Below are 12,440 nucleotides of genomic sequence, written 5' to 3'. Positions count from 1 at the left end.
CCCACACACACAAATTTGCTTAGTTTTTATGTGGTGGCTTAGACTGAGCAAATAGCTGTGAAGTGTCAGATCTGCCTTAGTGCCTTAGCCCTACGGCAAGGAGACACCTGTGTCATCAGGGAGCTCTGTCCCCACAGCTGCCTCTGACCCAGCTCAGTGTGGCCATGGACTGCACACCCAAGGCAGAGAAATGGTGATTAGCTGCATCCACAGTGCAGCAGTCCTTCAGTCTGAGGTGACTCTGCTTAAGGAGTTGACAGGGAGAGTGTGTCCAAATAGTTCTTTTTGCTTTCTGCCCAGCAGTGAAGAACATGTGATGCTCACATCCATCTCCTCTCTGACTGGTCCAGTTCCAGTCTTTGAGAGGCCAGGACCAAAGGCAACCTCCTTGACATTCCTGAGAGTAAAATGTTACCACTTCATTCCTATCAAGGTTTAAATTGCAGCTTCAAAATTCAATTCATAAAGTGAACATTGAAGCCCTGGTTATATAATCCAGAGGGACCCTGGTCATGTTGTGTATTTCCATTTATTTCTAACATGTTAAATATCTGAGAAGTTTTGCACTGGTTTTTGTTTAATTAAGTTTGTTTCCTTTCTATTTTGTTGGTTGTTTTCCTCATACCACTTAAGAAAATGTTAAGAAGGAAACATCATTAAAATAATTAATATATTAAGAATAATATAATTAATAATAATTAATTAAAATACACTTTCTAGAAATACTGTAGTTGGTAGTGTGAGACGATGGTTTCGAAAAAATGCAAAAAGTAATGTCCATGCTTTTAATTGATGCAAAAACTATTTTCCATCTTTTTGTATTAAAAGAACTACTAATACCTTGCAGCTTGCCTAAGAGAAAGTTATGTTAGGGCCAAATGTTGACAGGGTTTTTTTATTCTATTTTTTTCAGGTGATTTTTTTTGTCTCAATTTCTTAATGGTAGTGATAGATTAATACATTGCCAGATAGGCCATTTGGAAAGATAAAATAGGATAATACCAGTGAGATCAAGTGCTTTAATCAGAGACATTATTTTAATATTTGTTGTTTTGATCTGAACTTAGGATTGTGTCTCTCCACATTCCTCTTCTATCTATTCATTGCATGACTTGCCTTCCCACCATTAAGACATTTTTAAATTCTGGGTAACCATAATCAGGCATTAAGGATCATCTAATAAAGGTGTCTTAAAATTTGAGCAGTTAATGTTCTTTTCCATAAGTCTAACATCATTTTCTCTGAACTCTATAACTGTGAGATATTTCTTAGCTTAAAATAAATAGAAAAACATAACATAAGCCATGCTTCTTTGACTGAAAGACATGGAAGAAATTTTTGTGCTTTTATAATAAAAAAATATTCTGATTTATTACATTTTCTTGCCCTTTAACTTCAGATGTATCTTGAATGTCAAGCTTGATTTTTTTCATGTTTTAGTCATGTGCATTCATTTAGTGAGCTCGAATAATTTTCCTGCCTTTCTGTTTAAATTATGCCTTTTAAAAAGGTGTCCTTTAGACAAATAGTCTCTGTTAACAAGAGCCAAAATTTTACAGACTGGTTTTATTTTTTCATACATTTGATTGATATGCTCTTGACTTATTTTGAGTTGGATTTTTAAATTTTATCTTTTAAACTGAGGATGCTGATAGAGGTGATACTGAGCTTGTTTGTTTGTCATGTTCTTATGATTAAGTTCATGGACTACAAGTTGAAATCAATTGTTCCTACAGCAGGTTTTGAGCTCTAGTGTTTTTACCCAGTGGCTAGATCTGTTGCAGATACTCTGTTCTATATTTCAGAGCAAAAAAACATCATCATTCCCCTCTGTGAAAGATTAGTGAGAGTGAGTGAGCTTTCTAATACTGAGCTTGTGGTTTTGACACTAGATGCAAAATGACTAAGCGATATAAAATTAAGAGTGATCTGGAAAACAATGTTTTAATTAGCCTGAGATGTTAGTCTGATTTCATTTTACTTTGCTGAAAATAAGTAACAGTGATGGGTGTGACTCTACAGACAGCAAGAGTTGAGTGATCTGAAGTCCTCCTTGAAGAAGGATCCTGAGATGATGCACGACTGCTCAACCCTCCCACAGACCTGGCTTTGCTGGGCCACCGCAGTTGTATGTTTATGTTAACACGAGATCAAAAATCAGACTAATAGAACAGTTTGGATTGAGAAACACAAGGTAAATGAGAAAAGCCCGAAAGTAGGGCAAGAAAAATTTGGTTGTATAGGGCAGATAAAGGAAAACTTTGTTTCTAAATCGAGTAGTATTTTTTCAGTTATTTCTGACTATGAAAGTATTAGTTCCTTGCTTTATGACCTAGTCCTAACCCATGAGCTGGATCTTTCACTAGACAGTATCTTCTACAATGCATACGAGTTGCTTTTTGCATCAATATTGGCATGAGATTCACATGGTTACTCCATTTTTCTGAAAACATCAATCCCTGGCTTTGCAATGCAAGTAGTAGTTTACTATTGTCATCAAAAACAACAGAAATATAAAACTGTGTTTGAATTAAATCCCACAAATACGATGGTTATTTGACAGCTGCTTCTGTATTTTTCTGAGGGTTGTAATTTACAAGTTAGAATAACTATCAGTATTTTCAACATATTTCAAAAATAATCTGTAATAGTTGTTAAGGAAAGCAACGACAAATCCTGGCATTAGAGCCACTGGCAATGCATCCATGTTTTTGCTGTACAATGTGTTACACCTCTTAGAAACATTCAGTTCTGCCCAAGGACAGTGCAGCAAAGAATTAAAATTCAAGCACTAGAGGCAGTCTCTTTCTTTCTTCCTGAATAAATGAAAGAAAACAAAGATGGAAAAATACAGAAAACAAAACAATGAATGATTTTGCCAGGATTCATACCAAATATTGCCATGCTCTGTCAATGCAGATTGAACTAATGGTTTCCTGTTTGAAAATTGTAATGTGTACAAAAATATATGGTACAATATTCTAGACCAGCAATTAGTATTGGCTTCACTGGGATTGCAGATTGTGTCTCAGGGTGGAAGTGGTCACAGACTCCATGGATTAGACATGCAAATGCATATGGGGAACTTGTTACAGATGGGTGTTATCTCACACTACACACTAAGGAAAACATAGGCTTGATAGTTTTTAGAGTTTACAACATTTATTTGCAAGACAAATGCAGTTTGCTTATGAAATTTCCAGTGAAAGATGGGAGAAACACTTTGTCTGCAACAAGGCACAAAGAAGCCTGTGTGAGTACCTAGGACCACGACAGAGCAAATAGATCAATAGGCACAGTATTCTGCAAGGAGAGCAAAATAAAGAGGAAAGTCAGCTGAAAGGTGAGGTTACACCAGGACTAAATAATTTCTCCCCACCAATACGTGGGGATGACAGGGGATGGAGGAGCACAGAGAGCCCCTGGGGCAGCCGTGCAAGAGGGAGATGAAAGCGACCTCCCTGCACCCCAGCTGTGGGGAAGGGGTGGGGGAAAGCATCCCAAAGGTGAAGGTAGGATTGCTGCAGAGGGGCAGGAGAGGCAAAGCTGGCAGAGCTGTCCCTGAGGTCCCCTGTGTCTTGCCCATGCCTTGGGGTGCCACAGGTTTGGAAGGGAGCCCTGTGCTTCCCTCCATGAGAGCACATCTGTCTCCTGAGAGGCATGACCAAAACTTAATTGTCCTGAGGCAGTGGCATTTTCCTTGAAAAACACATTTTTATTGCTTTACAAATTCATTACAGCAAGGGACTCATGTTCAGACTGAAGGACACACTTATTATTGTCCTGCAGTTTTCAATTAATAAGTTCACAGCTAACAGTTTTTAAGTACAGTGAATCATGCAAATTTCCATATCACAGCAGCTAATTTATTTGTTTGTTGGGGAATAGCAGGTGCCACATGAATCTGTTTTGAAATGAATTCCAAGAAAGGCAGATGATTGTGGTCCAAGCTGTGGGAGGAGGGAGCCGGAGGGACTGGAGAGATAATGTAGCTAAGGCTCTGTGCAGTGCAGGGTGTCTAATGTGGGGTATGAATGTGAAATGAGCAGCAGCACAGATCTAATATCCAGGGGACTGATCCTGAAGTGCAGCTCTCACTAACGGGGTGATTTCTGGCCAGACTAACATGACTGCATCTCCAGGTTGGAATGATAAAATCCAGGTGCTTTCTGTATATGATTGCCAATTACTTCATTCTGTCTTCCACACACAGTTCCAGCCTTTGTTCCCCAGGCAGTTTTCACTGCTGGTTGCAAACACAAGGATCATTAAGTTACAAGCTGGATTTATTTACCATTTGCAGCTAGATCTGAGAATAGTTGTCTGTTATACCAGATTTTAATTTCAAGTCTGTCTTGTGGGTATAAAAGATGTGTTCTTACCTGTTCTTGCAATTTCACACAATTATGCTTTGGACTGAGTTCTGCCTGTAAAGAGCCATAACAGAGCTCAGAGGAAGGCTCAGGAAAGAAAGGCACTGCTGTGCCAGAGGTTTGCAGAGCACGGTAATGTTTTGGCTTGTGGCATTGCTGCTGTAGAGCTCAGACACGAGCACAGCACCCAGAGAGTTCTGAAGAAAATGCATCAGGCTGAGGCCATGTCTAGGTGAACTCCAAAGGGCAGGTGCAAAGGCCCTGCTCACTCAGTGTTCATACAGATAATCTGTAGCCCATGTGGATGCCCTCATACTGAAACTGCTATTTTTCAAACTGGTTTATGTGGAGAAGGAAATCCAGCAGAAACTTTCATGACCTTTTCTAAATAATCAACACCTTAGGCAAGGAGCTGGGCTCCAGATGCATCTTATTTTTAGGCACCCTAGGCTTTTAAGTGGGTTGTCCTCGGCTATGTCATTGGTGAAGGGAACTTCAGAGATTTTCTGTCACCTCAGATCTGGTGCCTTGATTTCTGATTTAGCTATGGAGGTGGGCTAGGAGTCCTGATCTTCAAACAGTGAAATGATTTGAGATATCAAAAGCAAGAATAGGTTGGTTCTACACTGGGAACACCCTTCCCAGAGGTGGCAGGTCACTGATTCACCTTTCTGAGCCTTCTTCCAAGTAATTATTTTAATTATTTTTTTATTTTTTTTTTTAAATCAGGCTGAGATATGTGATAAACAAGTCTGCAAGCTGTGTGCTTTGGCTGCTTTATAAGATGGAACCAGTCTTCCTTTTTGTACTCATCTGTGCAAATGATAGCCCCTAAATGCTTTTACAGTGAGGCTGTATTTTAAACTATAATTTCAATGTAAAAGTGACAGTAGGCCTAAGCAGGCTATCCAAGGGACAGATTGAATGATGTTCTCGATGTTTGAAATAAGATGAAAGAGTCACTGATATGGGGAAGCCCATTCGAGATAACGGCAGCGGAAGAGGAAATGGTTCCTGCAACACGAGAGATGAAAGTGGAAGAGGGGAACACTTACGTAGCTGTGAGAGGAATTTGTCTGGTTGTGAATGAAAAAGAAAAGATGCTGAAAAGAAGTAACATAGTGAAAGTTGCAAGGGGGAAATGATGATGAACACTTTTTAACAGGGAAATAAACCACTGATCAGAAGTAGGCAAGAATTTAACCAGAGTGTCATAATACTAAAAAGTTTCATGATGCATCTCCATACAGGATGGAAATTCACATTAAGTGCTAAGATATCATTAAAAACATATTAAACTGAGTAACTCCTCTGACTGTCTTACATGTGTAATTTTTTTCATGTTTTTCATTTTGTTTAACCATCCAGAATGGGGAAACTGCATAGTTCCTGCAATTCAAGGAACCTGACTTGAATTTGATGGTTCCTTTTACAACCCATAAAACTCATATGGATAATAAAGGGGATTTCTGACCTTCCACATTAAGATCAGTCTGACTGCTTCCCCCATATTCAGCCCATATGTCCTCTTCTGGATCTGTACTTCTCTTCTAAAGTGAAAAAAGCCCCTAACAGAAATGAGAAAAAAAAATTTAACTATTTAAACTGCAGAAGACATGGAAGTACTAAAATAGTGTCTTTAGATGTGATTTAGATTTTTCTGTTTGATGGAATAAAACTCAGTTGTCCCAGTGTTTTCACTCAGTGAGGATAAAATCAGAGCATCATAGAAGACAGAGTTTACAATATCCCAAAAGCTAACATCAAAATGTTGGGGTTTTTTCCACACTGGGAACAGCTACTGATGCACAATGACAGAGCTGTTGTAGCATCACTTGCATCAGGAAAGTCTTTCTTTTGAAATAGAAAAGGAACCATATTTTTTCTAGCACAATTTCACATGTTTTAATTAAGAAATAAATAAGTACCAAAGAAGATGTTTGTTGTAACTTATGTGACACCTGTGTACTACACTGAGTTCAAATTCTGGCCACAAACACATATAATATGTAGAGAGTTCAGTTTGTAACAAAAGCCTTTAGAAACTCAGTTTCTATAAGAGAACAAATCCTATAAGTTACAGCACTCAGGTAGACCCCCAAAGTCAGTGGAGATATCTTCTTTGTCAAGGTGGGCTTTAAATCTTGGTCTGGCAATAAACAAAAATTACACACTGAAGATCTACTTAAATACCAACCAGATCTCAGGGGAAAGGAGAGCATGAAAAAGATGATCAGAAAGAGAGAAGGGGAATGAAACAACCAGAAGGGAGGGAAAAAAAAAAAAAAAAAAAAAAAGAGACACAGACTAGAATTGATCTAGAGGATAAATAAAGTTAAAGGGCATGTTTAATTCAGGGCAGAAGAAAATGTCAGAAAAAGAGACAGAGGGAGAATGACAGGGAGAAATAATAGTGGGAAAAACAATAATAGAAAAATGAAGGCTTAAAATAAGAGTGAATGCTGGAAATGCTGGAGAGGTGGAGAGAAACAATGCTAAGAGGGAAAGAGAAGAAAGACTGGCATGAGCCCTCGGTGGCATTGTGAGGAGAGAGGCTTGAAAGGAGCCTCAGCTAAACAATAGAGGGATGCGAGACAGAGGCACCAGGGGGGAAGCACAGATTAAATGAGAACCAAATGTAACCGTAACAAAGGCTCGAGATGTAGGCAATGAAAGCATGTTAAGCAGGAAATGTTTTGTGTGTGTCTGTGTGCATGTGTGTTTTCACATACTGGAAAAGATTCTCTCTCCCCCCCATGCCCCCTCCACCACCCAGAAACCCAAAACACCTCAGTCTCAGGAACAAAAGCCAAGACAACACAGTGTCCTTCTAGACTTCAATTACTATTTGTGCTGCTTTTTTCCTACATTCCCTTTCTCAATTTTAAAACAAGCACCTCTGTGGTTGCTGCCCCTCCTTCAAATCCATTTAAAAAATCCTCTCTTGCTGTGATGGCTGCAAAAGATGTAACAACTAGCAGGCTGCTGCTGTGCTGAAGCTAGTGTTTGTCATGCTGACCAGTTTTCTAACTGTTTCCTTGTAATTTCTAGATAGTTCTCTGTACCTGCTTATTGTCTTTTCCTCTAGAAGGGAAGCATTTTAGGATGGAGCTGTCTCTGTGCTTGTGCAGCAGCCACTGAAGAGGAGGAATATTAGTAAAGATTCTCCCATGATTGCCATAGGTCACTTTTTAAAATTTCTGTCTGTATCTGAGAGATTCAAAATTGGACTTCTCTTGATTGAAAGGAGGTATTTAGCTGCAACACTGCATTGCTCTTTACACATACAGCACCAGAGCTCACTGAAAAGGCTCAGGACCTGAAGGAAGATTATGGCAGCACCAATGGCTGTAGCTCCTTACCCTGCACAGCACAAGTGGTCAAAGCTCTGTGGTACAAGATTGTCATGCCAAAGTTTCAGGCTCCCCACTCGTAACTCATTGTGACAGTGGAGTGTGCACAGATCCTAATGGTAAATTTGTGTTGTCCCAGTCACTCAGAGAGTATATCTTGAGCCAAGAGAGCATGGGGAGGAGGCAAAATGCTCAGGTTTGTTTTGTGCCTGGAGAAGCAGTAAGTCCTGTTCTCTTTGTGTCCACACTCTTGTGGAGGGTGCAGAGTGGAGGAAGGTTCCTCTGGATATGCACCAGCTTTGTCTGCAGGAAGGTGGATTCAGCACCCTGATGTCCTCTCAGACCCAGCTGGCTGCCAGCTGTCCCACAGCAGCACCCTGCTCTTACCTGACAACTGGCTCAGGGTCTGCACCCACATCTCTCTATCAGCCATCTCCTTCTCTGGCACCAGCACAGCAGATACACCATGACCATGGGAAGCAAAATCTGACCTGTGCAGCCATCTGATGGGAAAGGGAGTTGCTGGTCCAGCTAGGGAATGAGTGCCTGAAGGGACTTCCTCTGAGCCCCAGTCTCAGCAGTAACTCAGCACATCCTTCCCTGGATTTATAAACTTGTTACTCAGTTCTTTTCTGCAAAACAGCACAGCAGAACTACCTGTGCTACCTGCTGCTCAGACAGGTGGTAAGAGATATCTCCTAAATCTACTTAGAGCACTTTGCAATATTTGAAGATGTCCCTTAAAAATTGGCTGTTGCTGATACCTTGTGTAGAGTCTGCTTTTTCAAAAAAAGAGCTACAGTAAGAATTGAACAGGTCACTTGGGGCAAGAAAAGTATGGAACAGGAACAAAATGCAATTATTTCCAGTGTAACAGCATTTTTTTACACAGAGGGTGATAGAAGCAACAAAATGAGGAATAGTTGTTAACTTGTCAGAACAGCTTCTTGGCTCTTGGTTAGATTTTTATTTTAATACTATTTTGTACCATAACCAGGGGGAAAAAAAAAACACTCTTGAGCTACTAAGTGCAACATAGTGAGCAAAGATGGGAGCTGCTGTAATTACCATACAGTGCTTCTAGGAGATAGTGCCTGTCAAGGAGCTTCTCAGGTACCATCTAATGGAGGCTCAGATTGTTAAATGTGGATCAAAACCTTCAAAGAATTCTAAATTCCCCTAAATCTATTTGTGGCTACAAATCTCAACATTACTGGGAGATTTCAAAGATGAAGTTATGTAAGTGGACCTGAGTTTCCCAAAGCTCTGAGCCATATTTATATGCCAAGAAATTCACATTATTGAGTTTTTAGACAAATGATTATTAATTATGATCTTAATGATCATTGACATTATTCCTGTAGAAGAGCCATGGAAACCATTCTTGCTGCTAAGGGGTTAAACACTTTCTTGGATAAGGCTGCTTGCTGACCTGTCTGAAAGAGAAAAAAAGCTATAGGTCAGTGAGTGAGATTGCCCTTCCTTTAGAACTGCCCAGGAAGATTACAATAAGTGTGTAGAGATTAAGGTAGGAATTAGAGACTAGGGAGTGCTGATTTCAGTTCTTTCATGTGCAGCCTGTGGGCTGAAATCCAGGGAGCTGTATTGGCATAAACTATTCCAGTAAGAGAGGATATATTGCTAGAGCCCACCTAGCCTGGGGGCTTGAGCATCACTGTGCCCCAGACTGCTGACACTTGGACAGGGAACTGACAGAAGAAAAAATGGATTGGTCTGATAGGATAAGTAGAGTCATGACTAAATGATTATGTAGGGTAAAAGAGGATCTAGGTAAAAAGGCATTATTAATAATCTTTAGATGTCTCTCCCTGAGACTTTCTCTTGTTCTTCAGTGAAGAGAGAAAAGGAGATGGTGAAGGCAATATTGAACATATATTCAGAGAAATAGTGCTGTATTTCAGTCAATGCACAGGATAGGAGGTGGTGTAAAAAAGATAAAATTCTGCAAATGCAAGACATGATATAACTGCAGGCCCTGGTTTGGAGTCTTGGAAATGAGTAAGAGAAGAAGGTCCTCTAATTGCTGTTTCTCTGGGTGGGTAGAAGGCAGCTTGGTTGCTGTCAACAGTAGAGATTAGAGGTGATAAAATTAGAGCTACATCATTTACCAACAGCCATACCTCCTCCTTAGCATTCTGAATGTCTGGCAATGCTGGGCAGCCACATTTATAACTGAGAGCCAGCTTTTTCTTTTTAAAAGGTTTTAATAACCTATCTGTTTGAGCTTGCAAGCACCCAGCACCCTGTGTCAGCTGGCTGGCACCTGTTCTCACAAAAGTAATAGAAGTAGTACATTAACACTGTGGAACAGCAATTGGCTCTTGACAATGTGACCATGAATAGCACTACATTCAGCTACAGCTGTACTTCAGCTTTTGGTATTAAATTCCAACAAGTGAGTTCATCAGCAGAGTTTTGGATAGGAGGAGAGACAAGTGGCTGTGTACTGGTTCAAAACTCTAGTCAGATGTACACCAGTAAGGCAGTGGCCTTGAAGTGTCTCTAAGAGTTCCGCAAGAAACTAAATGGTGAATCTGAAAACAATTCCTTAGAGTTTTGCCAGATGAAGCAGAAGGGTGCAAAACACTAAGTAGAGATCTAATGGGAAATCTTTCTGGAGAAAACCACCTGGAGGCAGATTGATTTCAAATGTGGCCTTGAAAATCACTCTGAAACCATAGTGGACTGTCTTTAATGCTCTGAGACAAGGACCATCTCCCTTCTGTGCTGACCTGTGCTCCAATGCAATTACCTCTCCAGCTGATTGTACAATCCTCTTCCTCACAACTGGGAGCTATTTTCATAGACCTCATTGTTTTAGACAGTTTTAGAAATGATGGTCTATTTCTAATGCAAGAGAGGCCTAACAGTGGCTTCCCTGCTAATGGACTGTAATTACAGGATTGATCCCACATCCCTGGCAACATGAACCCTTCTGTGCTTTCTAAGGCAACAGCAGCATAAATCAATGGCCTGCTACTACAAGCTTCAGAGGATTCAGGTTGGTATATATCTTGTAAGGCTTGTTAAATGGGGACAACACATGCCTGATTGGCAAAGTATCATTAACTTACCTCCATGGTCATGTGGAGGGTTGTTCTTGCACTGCACTTCATTTAACAGCTGCCAAGAAACTGATCATTGTCAAAAGGGGTCTTTACACTTGAGAGTGGTCCTTTCTGTGTAAGAGACTACAGCAGGAACTGCAGAAGATATAGAGCAGATGTTGAGGAAAATTCTTCCCTTGGGGAAGAATGATCTCTTTCTTACATGAAGATATAACACTGGCATGTTGTTGGATAGGGGCAAGGGTATCACAGCATGGATATTGACTTTTCAGTCTCTCATGGATAAAGTATCTGCAAATTCATAAAAAGAATTAATAAAGAGAAATGCATTTATAAAGAGAAACACTTGTCTGTGAATTAATAAAGAGCATATTAATGTAAAATTAGTAATGTAAAAAGGATAGTTACATCATACTTTTATAATTGAAAGTGAGATGTCTGTTATGTTACCTTACCAAACCTAAACTTACAAAACATAATAGATCTGATTCTTCTTATCCTCTGTGTTTTGTCAGAAACTTTTAAGCTTTTTAAGCATGTTGCACAAAAGCCTTGGTCCTTGTCACAGCAATTTTTCAGCTGTCCCTGCCCACATACCTCATTGATGTGAGTTCTGACCCTGACAGGCAGACTTGGCCTCCTGGCTTGACTTCAGACCTGCCTCATCCCTACAGACTTGTCTGCCAATCTTGGCTCCAGGCTGAAGGCAGCTGCTTTCCCTGGACCTGCTCTGCTCACGTTAGCTGGGATGCTAAGGGGCTGTGCTGGTGACAACTGTGCCCTGCCCTCTCTGCTGCTGTCTCAGCTCCTGCCTCACCTTTCCTTACACAGGGGTGTAAAGAGAGACCCTTTTGTCTGTATGATCTGTTGTTTGTGTCCAGCAAAGACACCTAGATCCTCTAACTCTCATTTCACTGCCAGTAATGACATAGCAGAAGCAGACACGGTGGGGTCCTGAAGCAAGCTTATGTAGCGTACAGATATGAGCCTGTGACAGCCAGTCCCACTAAGGTGGATGCAATAACATCCAGTGTACCAAGAGTATTTGTCAGATTCAATTGTTCTGAATGTCCTAGAGGACGATCTTTAATTTAACAACAGAAAAATGTTTACTTCTTATGAATCAAGAATCTGTGTACATTGTCACATCAATCAAACTGGTGAGTAAGAGCAGTGGTTCAATTAAACTCTGGGGGAAATGATCCAGTGATTTATCTGAACCTACTGCTACAACCAGCAAACCTTGCTGATTATTTGAGAACATTTTCATCAGGTTATTCTCTTTTTGTCACCCTATATGGTCCATATACAACAATAAAATGTTGCTTAAGGGGACAGAACAATAACACCCCTGCCATCATTAAGTGTACCCAGAAACTAAAAGGTTGGCTAAGAACTTTGTGTGACTTTGCACAACATGATGTCAATGGGGTCCAGGCATAACAAGAACAAACAGATAAAAAAGAAGCCAGATGAAGAAGAAGATGTGAGCCTGGGACAGAATCTTGGTGTTAGTGTCCAGCTGGCCTCGTTATCAGCCAGATGGTAGGTTCAGTATCAAGGCCCTGGAAGGGTCAACACAGCAAATTACAAGATCTGCCAACTGGACTTAGGAAAAGAGACAA

The sequence above is a fragment of the Cyanistes caeruleus genome, chromosome 1 (assembly GCF_971803275.1).
Source record: "Cyanistes caeruleus chromosome 1, bCyaCae1.hap1.1, whole genome shotgun sequence".
In the NCBI taxonomy this organism is placed as follows: domain Eukaryota; kingdom Metazoa; phylum Chordata; class Aves; order Passeriformes; family Paridae; genus Cyanistes; species Cyanistes caeruleus.
This window is presented reverse-complemented; position numbering follows the sequence as displayed.